This window comes from Scyliorhinus torazame, chromosome 7, assembly GCF_047496885.1.
Source record: "Scyliorhinus torazame isolate Kashiwa2021f chromosome 7, sScyTor2.1, whole genome shotgun sequence".
NCBI lineage: Eukaryota > Metazoa > Chordata > Chondrichthyes > Carcharhiniformes > Scyliorhinidae > Scyliorhinus > Scyliorhinus torazame.
In genome coordinates, this window is record NC_092713.1 from 281736322 (window position 1) to 281752714 (window position 16393).

The window sequence follows — 16393 nt, forward strand, 5'->3', positions numbered from 1 at the left end:
TATTGGTCATTCTCTCATTGCATCACATTGTTAACCACATTAGTAAATGTTGGCGGAATACGGCATCAACACACAATGGCCAATTTTATTTCAGCTTAAATGTGCAAAACAAAGCAGAAAAATAGCAACGGCTCCCGGTTCCGCATTCCTCTGCAATAGAGCGAATCCAACCACAATTAACACTGAAAAGTGTGAACAGAAAGAGGGAGCCAAGAGTAAACGCGGAGTCAGTGCGCAGAACCCGGATCCTCTCCAGGACAGGAGTGGGCGAGTTGTTATTTTACCACTTGCACCAGTTAACGAGACTTTTTGCTTTACTTACGGCGACCAAGCGACTCAGGAATTCCCTACAATTCGGCAGCGGAAGGGATCGCAGGTTCATTCGACAGCCAGTCCGGTTAATAATTCACTCGAGCAGGATAATGAAAACACCACCTTCAAATCAGTCTGTCTGTTAAAACAGCCGAGTCCGGCCCTTCCCAACACCTTTACAAGGCAAAACAATACACGTTTCAGACTCTCACACCCAAACTCACATAAACAAGGGCAGAATATCTCTTGCGGAGAGGCAGCCAGCTTCCTCCCACACAGGCATAAACAAATAAAACAGCTTTGCTCAGTTTACTGCGGATAGCTGTTCTCTCACCATTACAGGTGTCCAGTGCAAAGGTAACTTGATAAGTCTTTCCGTGACGCCTGTGTGTCGGATTTTTTTTAATATGAGGTTATAAAGAACTTGATGAACAAATATTTCCTCTCCAGACTACTTGAATACATTCCAAATCCACTGCTTTATGGTGAACACAATCACCAACAATAAGGCAGCCCTTTGAACATAAGATCAGGAGTAGACCATACTCTGTTATCCAATAGCATCATGACTGACCTTCCACTTTAACCCCACAGGTACCCTGTTACCCCCATATCCCTTAATTCCACTCAGCATCCACAGCCCTCTGGGACAGGGAATTCCACAGATTCACAACCTTTTGAGTGAAGGAATCCTTCTTGATCCTCAGTCCTAATTGGGCAACCCCTTATGCTGGGACCACGGGCCTGAGTTCAAGACTCCCCTCCAAAAGGTAAAGCAGCTTCTCGGGAACTGGCCTCTCCGGCAAGCTGAGAATATTTCACCTCACGGCGCCCGAGGACCCGGGTTCAATCCCGGCCCACTGTCCGTGTGGAGTTTGCACATTCTCCCAGTGTCTGCGTGGGCCTCATCCCCATAATCCGAAAAGATGTGCAGGGTAGGTGAACTGGCCTCACGAAAATGGCCCTCAATTTGAAAAAGGAATTGGGTACTCTAAATTTATTTTTAACAAAAAGAATGATTTACAAATTTTAACAGCCGTTACAAGTGTCAAAATGATTCACTTGGTATAATTCTCTGACCTGCGGACCTTTGGCACAGTTTTCTGGACTTTTCCTTAAGCCGCTTTGGAGCGCCTACGGAGGGATTCTCCAGCCCTCAGATACGTGTTTCTCGGAGGCGCACCGTTCACTGGCGGCGGGATTCTCTACTCCTGTCGCTTGTCAAGGGGATTTCCCATTGAAGCCAGCCCACGCTGCTGGAAATCTTGTGGGTGGGGGTGTGCTAGACAATCTCGACACCAGAGAATCCCAGCCTTGGGGAGGTGGACATTTATTCCACATGTCTAGTCAACACTAAATAAAACTAAATGGAATGATAAGTAACAGACAAGTAATACCAGTTTATTGAAACCCACACAAGGCGAAAACAGCACCTTAAAAATGATTTGTGCCATGTACAACACAATAACATGGGTGAGTGCACAGTGATATTCCAAACCATTCTGAACCAGGATAAATGTAATACCATGAAAATCATAACATGGGACAAATAATGCAAAATAAGACTCAATATTTATTTCAAGTGTTTTTTGTATATGCGTTATTATTCCTTTAAGAGGATTACTTTGTGTGACGGTTACTTTAAAGGAGGAAAGATCTGCATTTGCAAAGGAAATTTCATAACCTCAGGCTATCCCCAAGCACTTTACAATCTGTTTGAGGTGTTTTTTTGATGAATTCTTCTTCTTGGAAAAGCAGCAGCTAAATCTGCAGAGTGCCCCAACAAACAATATAGTTATGGCCAGGTAATCTGGTGGTCTTAGTGGTGTTGGTTGAGGGATTAATATTGACCAGACCACCTGGGTAACTCGTCTGCTCATCTTCAAATGATGGATTGGATCTTTTATTTCCACCTCGAGAGTGGAAAGAACTTTAGTGTAACAACTCATCAAAAATATCTCGGGCTGGATTCTTCGATTTTGAGGCTATGTCCCCACACTGGCGTGGGAACGGTGGCGTTTTACGACAGAAAGAAACGGCGTAAAATGGCCACCAATTCTCCGTTTGGCTGGGTGCTAGCAACAAGGCAACGTAGAGCACCCGGCTCTAGCTGCCAAAAGGGCCCGGAGAATTGCCGAGTCCATGGCTGCGCATGCGCGCGGTGGCGTCCTGCAGCGGCCGCGCTGTGCAACATGGCGCCCGTCGCTCGCGGAATCAGCCTGCAAAATAGTGCCCCCCCTTTGGCCGGCTCGCATGCCCCAGCCCACCCCCAACAGTTCCTCCAGCCCCTGACAAAATCCCCCTTGCCCTCCCCCGACTGTGGCAGCGCTGGACTGAGTCCACAGCCACCACGCCAAGTTCCCGCTGGATGAGACCACACACGACCGACGCAGTCAGGAACTCGGCTAGTCAGGGGCGGAGTATCGAGGGGGGGGGCTGGTCCTCAGGCAACATCCTGAGGCCATCGATATGGCATGCAGCGTATGCAAGAGAGTACGTCGCTTTGGAGGGGGCGGAACATCGCGAAAGCAGCGCCGCCCCCAATTTGGTCATAAATGGGAATTCTCCGGCCGATCACTGAACGTGATTTCGGCGTCGCCGACCGGAAAACCCCACCTTTCAGCTCCAACAATACACCTTCAGTAATGCAATAGAGGACAGCACGGTGGCACAGTGGTTAGCACTGGGACTACGGCGTTGAGGACCTAGGTTCGAATCCCGGCCCTGGGTCACTGTCCGTGTGGAGTTTGCACATTCTCCCCGTGTCTGTATGGGGTTTGCCCCCACAACCCAAAAGATGTGCTGGTTAGGTGGATAGGCCACGCTAAATTGTCCCTTAATTGGAAAAAGATAATTGGGTACTTTAAATTTATTTTCAAAAAAGTAATGCAATGGAGTGTCTGTCCAGAATGGATTGTGCTCAAGTCTATGATATACAAGACCATTCTTTATAGACATCTATTATTTATACTGTAATTACAAGGTGAAGGTCAGGAAGTTATTTTTGGGATAGGAGACATTTTCTCTCAAATTAAGGAGGCAGCCATTTTGGATCGAGGTAGGGAGAAATCTCCAGAATGTTGGGAATCTTTGAAACTCTCTATTCCAGAGGGTTCTAAATGCTCATTCTTTGAGTATATTCAAGGCAGAGAATTTGGGACTCTGAGGCAACCAAGAGACATGGGAATTGGGCGGGGAACTGGAGTTGAAGTTGAGCATCAGCCACGATCTTATGGCAGTGTTAATGTAAGCCTACTTGTGACAATAAAGATTATTATTAAATGATGAAGCAAAGCTCGAGAGGAGCCACATGGCCTACTACTGCTTCCATTTCTTAGTGTCCAAAGAAAGAATATATCTTTAACAAAAGTGTAAATCTATTTCTAAGCACCTTGGGCGCGATTCTCCGCTCTCGCGACTAAGTGCCCACGCCGTCATGAACGCCGTCGAGGTTCACGACGGCGCGAAACGGCCCCGATCTCGACCGATTCAGGGCCCGGAAATGGGCTAGGACCGGGGCCGCGAGAAACTCGGGGGGCGTGTCGCTAAAGCAGCGTCGTCAGCGCGCGCTGGGCATTGGCGCCGCATAAAAGCGGCGCCACGTCATCCGCCGCCTAACTGGCGTCACCCGCGCATGCTTGGTTGCCGTCCTCCCCGCAAGAAGATGTCGGATGGATCTAGCGGGGCGCGGAGGAAAGGAGGTCCTCCTTCAGAGAGGCCGGCCCGCCGATCGGTGGGCACCGATCGCGGGCCAGACCCCTTTTGAGTGCAACCCCGGTGAAAGAACCCCCCTCAACCCCCCACAGGCCGCACCCCTTGCGTTCCCACGCTGTTCCCGCCGGCAGCGACCAGATGTGGATGGCGCCGGTGGGAAGCCGTCGCTTTGGGCAGGCCGCTCTGCCCATCCGGGCCGGAGAATAGCAGGTGTAGTGGCGAATCGGCATTTTGGGTGTCCCGGGCGATTCTCTGGCCTGCGCCGCACAGAACTCGACAGAGCCGTTCTCGCCACTTGGGTGCATCGCGGGAGGCTGACGGACCGGCGTCGCTGGGAAAAATGGCGCGCCAGGCGATTCTCCAAACCGGCGTGGGAGCGGAGAATCGCGCCCCCTATTTGCAATTCTGCATGTAAAAGGGATTTTTTTTTCCATTTCTGGGAAATAGTGAACATAAATAATGGGCCTCTATTCTCTTTGGCATGCCACACTATAAACACCAGGGATAGTATTTTCTGGAAGTATAAGGTTACTAAAGAACTTATATATTTATTTACATAAACGTTATGGGAGTAGAAAGAACAATTGTTTGTAAAGAAGTTCAGTTTGCATCCAAGAAAAGGTCTAAAATGTAATATTGGATGTTTGGGAATGAGGGGGAAAGTTAACCAGAATCAAAGGGCTAAATAATTTTAGCTCCAATCCAGACAATTTAAAATTGAAAAGATACTTTCTTTCGACAACAGTAGGCTGATCAAACTAGGGCCTGGAATCACTAACAGTGCCACTGCAAAGGCGAGTTTTGTAATCCTATCCACCTTACTGTGAAACCAGAGAGATCGAACCAGTACTTCTGTTTCTCTGTTGTTAAAGGGATAATTTTCCAACTGAAAAACACTAGCCTTTTATGTTGAAAAGCTTACTTCAGTGTTTGACTTTGTATGTTGACAGGTTTGTCGTTTAACCTTATTCACAGTACCGCAGTATTGCTGCTTTGGGCTATGAAGCCTGGTTTCAATGGGTTTTTTTTAATGCACAGGGATGACAGGTATACAGGTACAGCCAGTGACATGGGGTGATGGCACACACATGTCCTGTGCCTGAAAACAGAAGTTATTCTTGTCCTTCTTTCCCTTTTTCTCACACAATCTCCTAACCCCCACCCCACCCACGCAACTCTGTGTAGGCTGAGCTCCACATCTCAGCTTGACCATCTGAAGTACCGAGAGAGGCCCCTCCTGAAAGTGCAGTGGTCCTGCTGTCCAGGGTGTGGTAGGTGCGCCAAGGAAAAATAGTTTGGAAATGAGGGCCTGCACTGCCTGCATGGTGATTTCTCACTTTGGCTTTACTATTGAGGCAGAAGCTTCTCTATGGGGGCTCAAAAAAGTTGAAGGAAGGCTGCCAAGAAACATTCTCATGCGTTCCCTACCAGCTGGATCCAGAATGGCAGAGAGTTTAGCCCTGAGAAGGTGAGTGGGTTTCTGAGCAGGTGGTAGTTTACAACGCCAGAAACCGCAGGTGGGTCAGGAAGCAGACAGGAGCCTGCTGGCTTCTGTCATTTTTAAAAAATATATTTTTTATTGGTATTTTAAATTTATACACAGTAACACTTTACGTTTAATATTTACAGCACGTATGGTTCTTAGGTTCTTATATACATATCGTCAGTCTTGGTGTGTCCTCTCTCCACCCCGCCCACCCCACCCCCCACCCCCGCTCCACCCCCCACTCCACCCCCCACAGCCTCTCCTTGGTATTCCCCTCATTCGTTCAGGGTGGTTTATCCCCCAACTCCTGTTCTCCCCTTTCCTTTGTATTTTCTGTTGCCTGCCTTGTGGGTTTGAGGGGGGGTATCACCACAGGGGGCTTCTGCCCCCTCCCCCCCCCACGCTTCTCCCTGTAGTTCCCCTGAGTTCCCCCTCCCCCCAGGGTTGTGTGTTCCTGTCCGTCTTCTCCCGTCTCTCATTTTTTCCCCCATAATCGATGTTGGCTTTGAACAGGTCTTGGAACAGGCCGACAAATTGTCCCCATGCTTTAAGGAAGCCTTCTTCCGACCCTCAGATGGTGTATTTGATCTTCTCCAAGTGGAGAAATTCCGCCAGGTCTGCCAGCCAGTCTGCAGCTGTGGGTGGTGCTGCCGATCGCCAGCCAAGCAGGATTCTCCAGCGTGCGGTTAGGGAAGCAAAAGCTAGGGTGTCGGTCTCTTCCCCATGTGTAGCTCTGGCTGCTCCGATACCCCGAAGATTGCCACACATGGCTACTGAATTACATCTCAAACAAGGGCAGGTGTCCATTACCTCTTGCATTTCTGTTACAGTTGCAGCATTGAAAGAACCCAGTATCCTTTCAATTTAATGAGACACCTGCAGCAGCTTGGATTCTGTTCAGCTCCACTAACTCCTTTCAAATGCCACACTGCTGTCACCTCAAGTGTCCACAGAGAAGACCGAGGCCCCTGCCAGGGGATAATGCAATGAAATATTCAACACAGAACCTTAAAGCTCTACTTAGGAAAATTACTGCCTACCAAGACCTCCAAGACTCTTGGCCTATTTTTAAAACTAACACCCTAATAATGGAACCATTCAGTTTTACAAATTCTTCCCCCCTGTTGTAATTGCATTAGCACTAGTCTTATGTGGTATAAAAACAGATAATCACATGGGTTTGAATAAAGTATCCTAAGGATGACATTGCATTAAGTTATAAATGCTTCCATTGCGATCTTCATTATTTAAAAGAAATCTGCATGCTAGAATATGTATAATACTTTGTCAATTGTATCAGAATAAAATAGCAGCAGGTCGGAACTGAAGCATGACAAATCGAAAGCAGCTGGAAAAGTGTCAGTAAGTCGTGAATGACCAGTCAGGAGAACCTGACTAAACCAGCAAGGGAGTGTTACAAACAAATTACAAATAGGAAGGAAATGGAGGAGTTGGGGAGGGAACCAAGTGCCAATCATAAGCAAGCTTCATTAAAGCCCAGATTTCTTGTAAACTATATAGAACAAAAATAACATTGCATTATAATACAGTATTTGTACTGCCTTTGTTTCTCTCTTCGATAACCATTTAAAATGGCAGCAAGGGAAGTTTGTGCAGAAGGAAACGCTGTAATTTGGCTTTTGTTATGGTCAGCTCTTAGTTTCAGTACAATGTTGTTGCTATGAGATCATACCCATATTTTGAGTTTCCATTTTCAATAAACATTGTAGAAGATTTTGCTGGGCTATTTCTTTCCAGCTCTGAAGATAAAATGTTTTGTTTCTAAACAGCCTTAAATGCAATATTTGTGCCTCAAATGCAATATTTGTAGTTTGGCAAAGGTGGGGATACTAACTAGATCAGCAAAATCCAGATCAGAAACGCAGACCTTGATACAACTGTTAGCCCCAGTGTTTTTCAAACGTTTTTGCCCAGGACCCACCGTTCTCACTTATCTTTAATGTGACAGGTGAGCCTGCTCGATCCTCACAATCTCATTTGCTTTGTTATTCAATGTTACATTTCTGATAATTACTTCAGCTGATGATTTAATGTCAATGCATCCGTTGGAAAAAAATCAAAAGATTTGTCCTCAAACTCGCCATGCGTAGTCTTCAAATGTCTTTGAAGTTTTGAGGGTTTTTAAACTTTCATTTTGCCAGTACTTTCCTGCATGTAACACACGTGAACTTTGAATCCTGATTTGCAGAGGCCCTGGAGTTCACACCAGCACTGCTGGCAGTTGCAAAATGGAGGAATCTCTCTCTTGCCCAGAGCACATGACGCCGGCGTGACCTGCTCTCTGCCTCCGCTCCATAGAACATAGAACATACAGTGCAGAAGGGGGCCATTCGGCCCATCGAGTCTGCACCGCCCCACTTAAGCAGGCAGGAAGACTCCAGCAATTTTTAATCTGCTCCTGGGTCAGCACACTGACATCAGGTGAAGGTATTCTGCCCCGCTGGGCTCCGGGCCTGCGTACTGCTGAGGGGGCACACATATGCAGAACGGCCGGCATTCTGAAAGCCGGTCATGGCAGACATTTTTAAAAGCCGGTCGCACCGTGGGCACTACTTCCTGCACTGTTGGGCACTATTCCTTCAATTGGGAACACCGTGACGCATGGCCCCATGATCAGGAACACCGTGAGACATGGCCCCATGATCGCGAACGCCATGACATATGGCCCTGCAAACCTCCTGTGACCCAACCACGGGTCGCAGCCCGAGGTTTGAAAATGACCATACTAGCCAATAACTCAAAACATGCTCTTCCCCTTCCCAAGGTGGGTAGGTGAATATTCTTACTTTTCCACAGCAAACATATTTACTGGCAAATTGTGACATAAGGAAGTGCTACACTCAGCTGTTTTGCGTGTGCTTTTTTGTTGACTGGCACTGCGATGTCAGCTGATCACAAGTCAAATTGGTGTCTGATGCAAGAGTTAGCATGGCCTGTACTTCACCTCTTGAAATTAACACAGTTGCTCCACGTCACTGCACAGCTGTATTTCCCCAAAAGTAGCAGAGATCATTACGGCAACCATCTGCACTGCCTGAACTCTTATATACTGGGAATCAGGAAGTGACCATGTTCGTGTTGCAATACTTTGATGAGTGAAACACTTATGCAGTGTTTGGAAAACAAAGGTAGTTTTAAAGGATTTAAGTTCGTATCGGTAAACATTAGCAGTAGATTTAATTTAATGTTTGTGCCTAGAAGGGTAATAACTATAGTTAGATTCATGCTAACCAAAGGTGTTTGTATGAGTGGGGTGTTAATTAAGTACCAACTGTGTTTCTCTTGAGCTTAGAGAGGGTCGCAGCATGAAGAGTAAATAAGAGCCTGGGGGAAGGATAAGATGTTGCTTGGCAACAGGTGCTCACTTTCCAGAAGGAAGGGCTTTCCAACTGGAAGCCAGAGCAGTTGGAGGCGGTAATATGAGAGAGTACGAGAGAACATTCCAAGAGAGAGCGCGCAGCTCTCACAGCTCTGCTAGAAGCAGTTGGTTTTAGAAAGTTAAAAGAGGGAACATCTCTCTCAGCCTTCCTAGAAGAAAAGCAGAAAGTTAAAGAGGGAACATCTCTCGGCCTTGCTAGAAGAAAAGCCATACTATGGAGTAAGGCTTTCCAGCAAAGTCCAGCTAGTTAGGAAAACTAGAGAAATGAAGTGTCCAAGAAGTCTGGAGTTAAGTGAACAGAGAACAAGGCATTGTTCAGATGAATTCAAGGAAGGGTAAACAAAGTGTTCCGAGTTAAAGAAACAAACTGCAATAACCAGATTTAAAGTGGGACAGCAGCCTTCACAGGTAAATCAAACATCTGATGCCATTTTAATTGTTTGGGAATCAAGAGTTAAAGCAATTGTGAGCAGTTTTTACAGCAGTCAAGACAAAGAAATTCTAAATGGGTTCATGTAAAATCCACGACTGGATTTGCTGTTAAAAGCGGAGTGGGAGCTTGGGTTACAAGAGTCATTTGCAAAACCTGGAATGAATTTCAGAATGCAAACCATTAAGGGAATGAATTATTGTGAGAGAAGATTTTAAAGTGTGTTTTTGGGAATGGAGTTTGGAAACTATTGGGATCATCATCTGGGGGTATTCAGAGGAGAAATCCACAGACACAGACTTGATTCAGAGCAGAGTGCGTGTATTTGATCACAGTCACCTTGCGTGCTTAAGAGGGATTTTGCGTTAATGAGACAATTGTCGATTAAGATGCATCCTCTGTGTAATTGTTAAACTAAGAGAGGGAAGTAGAGGAGTGTTTAGTTTTAACCTTTCCAATATAAGGGCAATTTACCATGGCAAATTCACCTACCCTGTACATCTTTGGGTTGTGGGGGTGAGACCCATGTTGATACAGGAAGAATGCACAAACTCCCCATGGACAGTCACCCGGGGCAGAGATCGAACCCAGGTCCTCGGCACAGTGCTAACTATTATGGCACCATGCCACCCCCCAGGGTAGAAGAGTATTGTATCATGATCCAATTTTTTCTCATGTTTAATAAAGTGTTTTATCTTCTTGTTAAACTAATTAATGGTCTTGTGACTCTGTTCCTTCAGGTTTTATTAAAAAGTAAACGTTACGGTCTTTTGAACCAGGGTTCCATTCTGGAATCTTCCCATCCAGTTATCGGAACATAGGGCAAGGTTTTCCACTGTACTCTATGGCAGTCATTTTCAAATCCAGGGTCACGGGCGAGTGTTGGGAGGGTCGCTGGGCCATGCGCCGCGCCTTTCCCGATCGTGGGGCCATGTGTCACGGCATTCCCGATTGCGGGAAGTGGTGCCCAACAGCTTTCAGAATGCCAGCCGTTATTCTGCATGCCCCCTCAGAAGTGTACAGGCCCGGACCCTATGCAGGTCAGAACGCCTCCTGACGTCAGCGCGCTGGCCCAGGAGCAGATTTCTTTTTTCCCGCTGGAGTCTTCCTGCCTGGAGCGGCGGCAGAGAGCAGGTCACGCGCCCTGTATGCTGACAGCACATTCCTCCATTTTGCAGCTGCCAGCAGTGCTGGTGTGAACTGCAGGGCCTCTGGTGAACAACCCAAGAAGAAGCTGAAAACAGGAAAAATGATAATCCTCAAGGTGTGGATTTATTAATTGTGCCACTACAAATCAGGATTTAAAGTTCATTTGTGTTATTTGTTGAGCAGTACTGGCAAATGAAAATTAAAAACCTTCAAAGGCTCAAAGACATTTGATGACTAAGCATGGCGAGTTTGAGAACAAACCACTTGATTTTCTTTTCAACGGATTCCGTGACATCTTAAATCATCACCTGAAGTCATAATCAGAAATGCAACATTGAACGACGAAGCAAGTGAGATCGTGAAGACCGAGCAGGCTCATCTGCCGCATTAAAGGTCAGTGAAAATGGTGGGTTGTGAAATTCGGGCAGCATGGGTTGCCAAGGATGGCCAGTTGATAAAAATGGGTCCCTGGAAAAAAGTTTGAAAAACACTGCTCTATGGACATGCATGAGACACAGTGAAACAGTTGTCCATCTATGAGATATGTGCCTTAGTGGTAAGTGTTGACCTGTGGTTCAAAGGCTTGCAAACAAATTCACATGTTTTGTAACATGTAGTCTTGCCTGCTAAATGTTTCTGTTGTGTAGTGTTGCCTTGCTAGGTTCCTTACGTTATACAATCTATTCCTGGATCCAATAAATATTGTACATACCTACCCAATACTTGCTGCCAGTCAAGGTGCACTGTAGTCTTACTCGGAAGGTGCCTCAGCGAATCTTTCTCATGCAGTACATCCATTTTACCTGCCGTTGAGGTGGTGCTCGTGGCTTCCAGCAATTGCCACAGATTCTGGACAATGCCATCCATTTTCCCCATCCGCCATACAACATTTAGAAACAAAGGAATGGGATGGATTTTAACTTTATTTAAATGAATTCGTTTTTGAATGAGTTAAAAACAGGTTTGAAACATTTTTTTAAATGGTTCTCTGTTGGCCGGAATATTTTTCTCCCTCAGCTTCACCGTTTAAATTAAATTTAGAGTACCCAATTCTTTTTCCCCCCCAATTAAGATACAATTTAGTGTGGCCAATCCACATAACCTGCACATTTTTTGGGTTGTGGGGGTGAAACCTATGCAGAAACGGGGAAAATGTGCAAACTCCACACAGTCAGTGACCCTGGGCCTGGATCGAACCACTGTCCTCAGTGCCGTAGGCAGCAATGCTAACCACTGCACCACCATGTCGCCCCTTCACCATTTAAATTTAAGTTGTTTCATAGTTTACATTTTTACCCAGAAATTCTGAAGTGTCATAAGCATATTATGGCATTCACTATAGTGCACCATGCACTACACACTGGAAACTCCACAACAACATTTAGTTAACCTTTCTTCTTGTAGTACACCAATTGCTTTCAATATGTGCACATGGTACCCAAAGGCAGCAAACCTGACCCTACTGCACAGCATTGTCTTCTTGGTATGAAAGTCTATGATAGAAAATTCAAGCAATGGGTGGCACAGTGACATTCCATATTGATAATTCAGCAGACAGCATCATGTCAATATACAAAGAGCCCATGTTAGGGAGGCATTTCTGACAGCGATGAGAAAAAGTAATATCACATTGACTAGTGACTCTTGCGCAAGTTCTCCATTTAGGAAAGGCACTGGAAAGAGATCTTCAGTAAAGACTTTGACTTAGTTCAATTCTTTAAGTGGAGAGATTCAAATAAAATTATGAGTGGATTATATAATCTGCTGTACTGTCCATCAGTAATGCTTTAGCATGGCTGCACAAGAATAGTATTGCATTCCTTGACACAATAGTACTGTCGAGTGACACTCCCCATCTGAAGCAGGGCACCTGGTGGTTCCAGAATTAGCGCCCAAGAGTCCAAACAAAAATGATTAACAAAGTCCCAATAAAACCACTGGAGTTCCACTAGGTCAGAAGCCCTTCCTGCCAAAGGATTTTCTGGTTACCTGAAGCCTAGATCAGCATAATTCCGTAAAACCCCATTACTGCAAGTCCCAAACCATTAAACATTCTCCAAATATCTAATGTTAATTAAGGTTTTGGTTGTGTTTTGCAAACATAGCAAGTTAAAATATGAGTAACTGGTCAAAGAAACAAAATCTAATTGGTTGTCAGGTGGTTCCTATGACTTAGGATGAGTTCAAGTCTGGTTTGGTTGAAGGCTTGGCCATCCATTGTCGAGTGAAACGAGGGGTGATGCACATTAGGTCTGTGTTGAAAGAGTACAAGCTGCAAGTAAAATCGAGTGGATTATATAAATAGGGTAAGGTCCATCGAGTGATTTACAAACAAGGCCACATTTTGAATCATAAATCAATTTTAAATCGCATTCACCTGGCAGACACCAGGCAGGTGGACCGGTAAATCGCCAAGTTTATTTATGCCTCACTGAACTGCACAGAACCTGCTGGTACAAGTTTTTAAACATAAGTTTCTAGATGAGCGACGTGCAGCATTAAATATGGAAATAATGAGGAGTGTCATAGCACTGGTTTTGAATCGGGTTGTCGGGGGTTACACGTAAATCCCAAATTTACCCGATACCAACTTAATTAAAATGCCGGCTTTAAAGACCAGTTCGTGGACTTGTAAAGGCAGCAGGGTACAGTAATTTAGATTCATTTTATAATGGGATCATGGTCGTTTGTCTCCTTTCCATGGTGGGTCAATTTATATCGGTTATTGATTATCTTCAAACTCAGTCAGCACTTGTGCCAGTCAGCAAGGCCCTACTTGTACCAATCTACTTTGAGAAACTGCAGGTTTAATAATGACAGCTCTGAGCTGGTCAGTCCTCCAACACAGCCTCTATGTAGGGTCATATTGCTGACACCTTCCCAAGAACACTTGATTTCCTGACGGGAACCTTCCAATAGGGACATTTCCCCTTTGTTGTTGGGAAATGCTGGTTTTATGGGCAGGAGGTTTGGGGTGTGTGTTATTTTGGTTTAGTTTTTCCCATCGATTAGGCTGAAGCGATCCCGCACAGAAACAATACTGGTTTTAAAGGAAAATTATTTTCATTTTATGGAAATTATCTCAGCCCAAAATCATCAAAGTGGGATTCACTTGTACCCTATCTGCAGAAGGGGATCAGTTTACAATTTCAGTGAAAAGCAATTACTGAGTCTGAACTCGTGTCAGGATAGAGTTGATAGAGCAGGATTGAGGTCTATTATAAAGGCATAGGGGATGGGGAAAGGTCTTTGGGGGTTAGAGACCAGAAAGAAAAAAAAGCACCTGACTAGATAGCCTGGCCTCAATTTTGGAGACCAAAAAAGGGCGAAATTCTCCGGAAACGGCGCGACGTCCGCCGACTGGCGCCCAAAACGGCGCAAATCAGACGGGCATCGCGCCGCCCCAAAGGTGCAGAATGCTCCGCATCTTTGGGGGCGGCGCCCCAACCTTGAGGGACTAGGTCGGCGCCGGATGAATTTCCGCCCCGCCAGCTGGCGGAAAAGGCCTTTGGTGTCCCGCCAGCTGGCGCGGAAATTGCATCTCCGGGCGGCGCATGCGTGGGAAGCTGTCAGCGGCTGCTGTCAGCATTCCCGCGCATGCGCAGTGGAGGGAGTCTCTTCTGCCTCCGCCATGGTGGAGACCGTGGCGGAGGCGGAAGGGAAAGAGTGCCCCCACGGCACAGGCCCGCCCGCGGATCGGTGGGCCCCGATCGCGGGCCAGGCCACCGTGGGGGCACCCCCCGGGGACAGATCGCCCCGCGCCCCCCCAGGACCCCGGAGCCCACCCGCGCCGCCTTGTCCCGCCGGTAAGGTAGGTGGTTTAATTTATGCCGGCGGGACAGGCATTTTAGTGGCGGGGCTTCGGCCCATCCGGGCCGGAGAATCGCGCGGGGGGGCCCACCAACCGGCGCGGCGCGATTCCCGCCCCCGCCGAATCTCCGGTGCCGGAGACTTCGGCAACCGCCGGGGGCGGGATTCACGCCAGCCCCCGACGATTCTCCGACCTGGCGGGGGGTCGGAGAATCTCGCCCAAAGAAATCATGAGCTCTTCACACCACCTAATAGGGTGAAGATGGGTGGAGCAGAGAGAGGATCAAAGGAAACTGTTTGGAGTGGAGGGTGTAGAAAGGACCAAGCCAACTCTGATTAACTCTTGATTAATAAGGGGATCAGGGGTTATACGGAGGAGGCAGGAGAATGGGGATGAGAAAATATCAGCCATAATTGAATGGCGGAGCAGACTCGATGGGCCGAGTGGCCTAATTCTGCTCCTATGTCTTATGGTCTTATGATAAACAACCAGATCAATCTCATATCACATATGCTTAGGCCGACAGCCATTGGATTTAACAGTGACATAATGAGAGTTGTACAAAAACAGTGGAGATGTGGATTAATTAGAGATGGAATCACTTGCTGACAGCAGTAAGGAAGGAAGTATTACTCAGCACTATAATAGAAGATGCAAGGTATTATTATTCATTCATGGAATGTGGGCATTGGCCAGCATTATTGCCCATTAGAAGGTGGTGATGAGCTGTCTTGAACCACTGCAGTCCGGTACAGCACCAGGGCTGTTAGAAGGGAGTTCCAGGATTTTGATCCAGCAACAGTGAAGGGACGGTTATATATTTCCAAGTCTGGATGGTGAGTGACTTGGCGAGGAACTTCCAGGTGGCAGTGTCCCCGTGTGTCTGCTGCCCTTCTCCTTCCAGATGGTAGCAGTTGTGGATTTGTTGGTTCTGCCAAGCATCAGGCTCCTGTGACAGAACCAGGGTAGGGGAGAAAGTTATTCTCTAGGACAACAATACCCAGGGCAGGATTTCCTGCCCCCAACCCCCAAACTCCAAGTTTGCAGCGGCACACCATTGGCCACCTCCGCTGTGTTTCCTCGGGTTCCTGCTACTGCCTACAGGGTTTCCTGTTCTTCGTACCCACAGCTGGGGAACCCATGGCAGGAGGCTCACAGTCGGCAGGACTGGAAGCACCCACCGGTAGGAACGGCCAGAAAATCTCGTACTCAGAATTATTTTTAAGGCAAGGTGACCAGTAGAACATTTGTTAAATTCTGGCCTCAGGAGATGCTTTCTACCAGGATTGGAGATGGAATCATCTGTGAATAACCTGCTCCCTTCATAATTCTTCAAGATGCATCCAAGCTAGGGCAGCATGGTGGCGCAGTGGTTAGCACTGCTGCCCCATGGCGCCGAGGTCCCATGTTCGATCCCGGCTCTGGGTCACAGTCCGTGTGGAATTTGCACATTCTCTCTGTGTTTGCGTGTGTTTTGCCCCCACAACCCAAAGATGTGCAGGGTAGGTGGATTGGTCACATTAAATTGCCCCTTAATTGGAAAAAATGAATTGAGTACTCTAAATTTATTTTTTTAAAAGATGCACCAAGTACATGTTAGTTTCGTTGGCAATTGCAGCAAGGAGTTGTATTTAAATATTACCTTTAACAAAACATCATAGGTGGCTTCACAGATCAGCATTGGAGGTGATTTTTCTTTGCTGAAGTTTTTAAAGAGGAGAGAAGGTTTCGGGCAGGAATTGCAGAGAGACTCAGCCAGCTGAAGGCTCAGTGAATGGTGAGTAATTATATGGAGTTTGCCCATGGACACTTCATTCATTACGTACAACCCTGTTCTTTTTTAAATTGAATCCCAAATATTGAATGGACCAAACATCTTTCTGCTCTTCATATTTGGTTCAAGGCTTTACAAACTGGCCATCTATGATTTCCCAAAATCCTTATCAAAGCAGCCAGTTTCATGCAAAACCAATTATGTATTTCACAGTAGTTGCCCGTATCAGTTCATGGTGCTTCTAACCCATCATTAATCACCTGTCAAGGAATATGACACAGCTTTTAAAGATCTCTCAATGTTTTCCAATCACGGAA

General features: G+C 46.5%; 1 protein-coding gene across 2 annotated transcripts in view; it reads right to left on the reverse strand.

The window, feature by feature from the left end:
* The window catches only part of LOC140427072 (protein Shroom1-like), a 145575-nt gene extending 134260 nt beyond the window's left edge, over nucleotides 1–11315 (reverse strand). The window contains exon 1 of one of the 2 annotated variants that reach the window (XM_072512550.1): nucleotides 11208–11315. The gene's annotated coding sequence lies outside the window, so the exon portion shown is untranslated. Of the gene's footprint in view, nucleotides 1–322; nucleotides 488–11207 lie in introns of those variants that run through there. The other variant, XM_072512548.1, reaches the window with a different exon arrangement.
* Between the last annotated feature and the right edge of the window lie 5078 nt (nucleotides 11316–16393).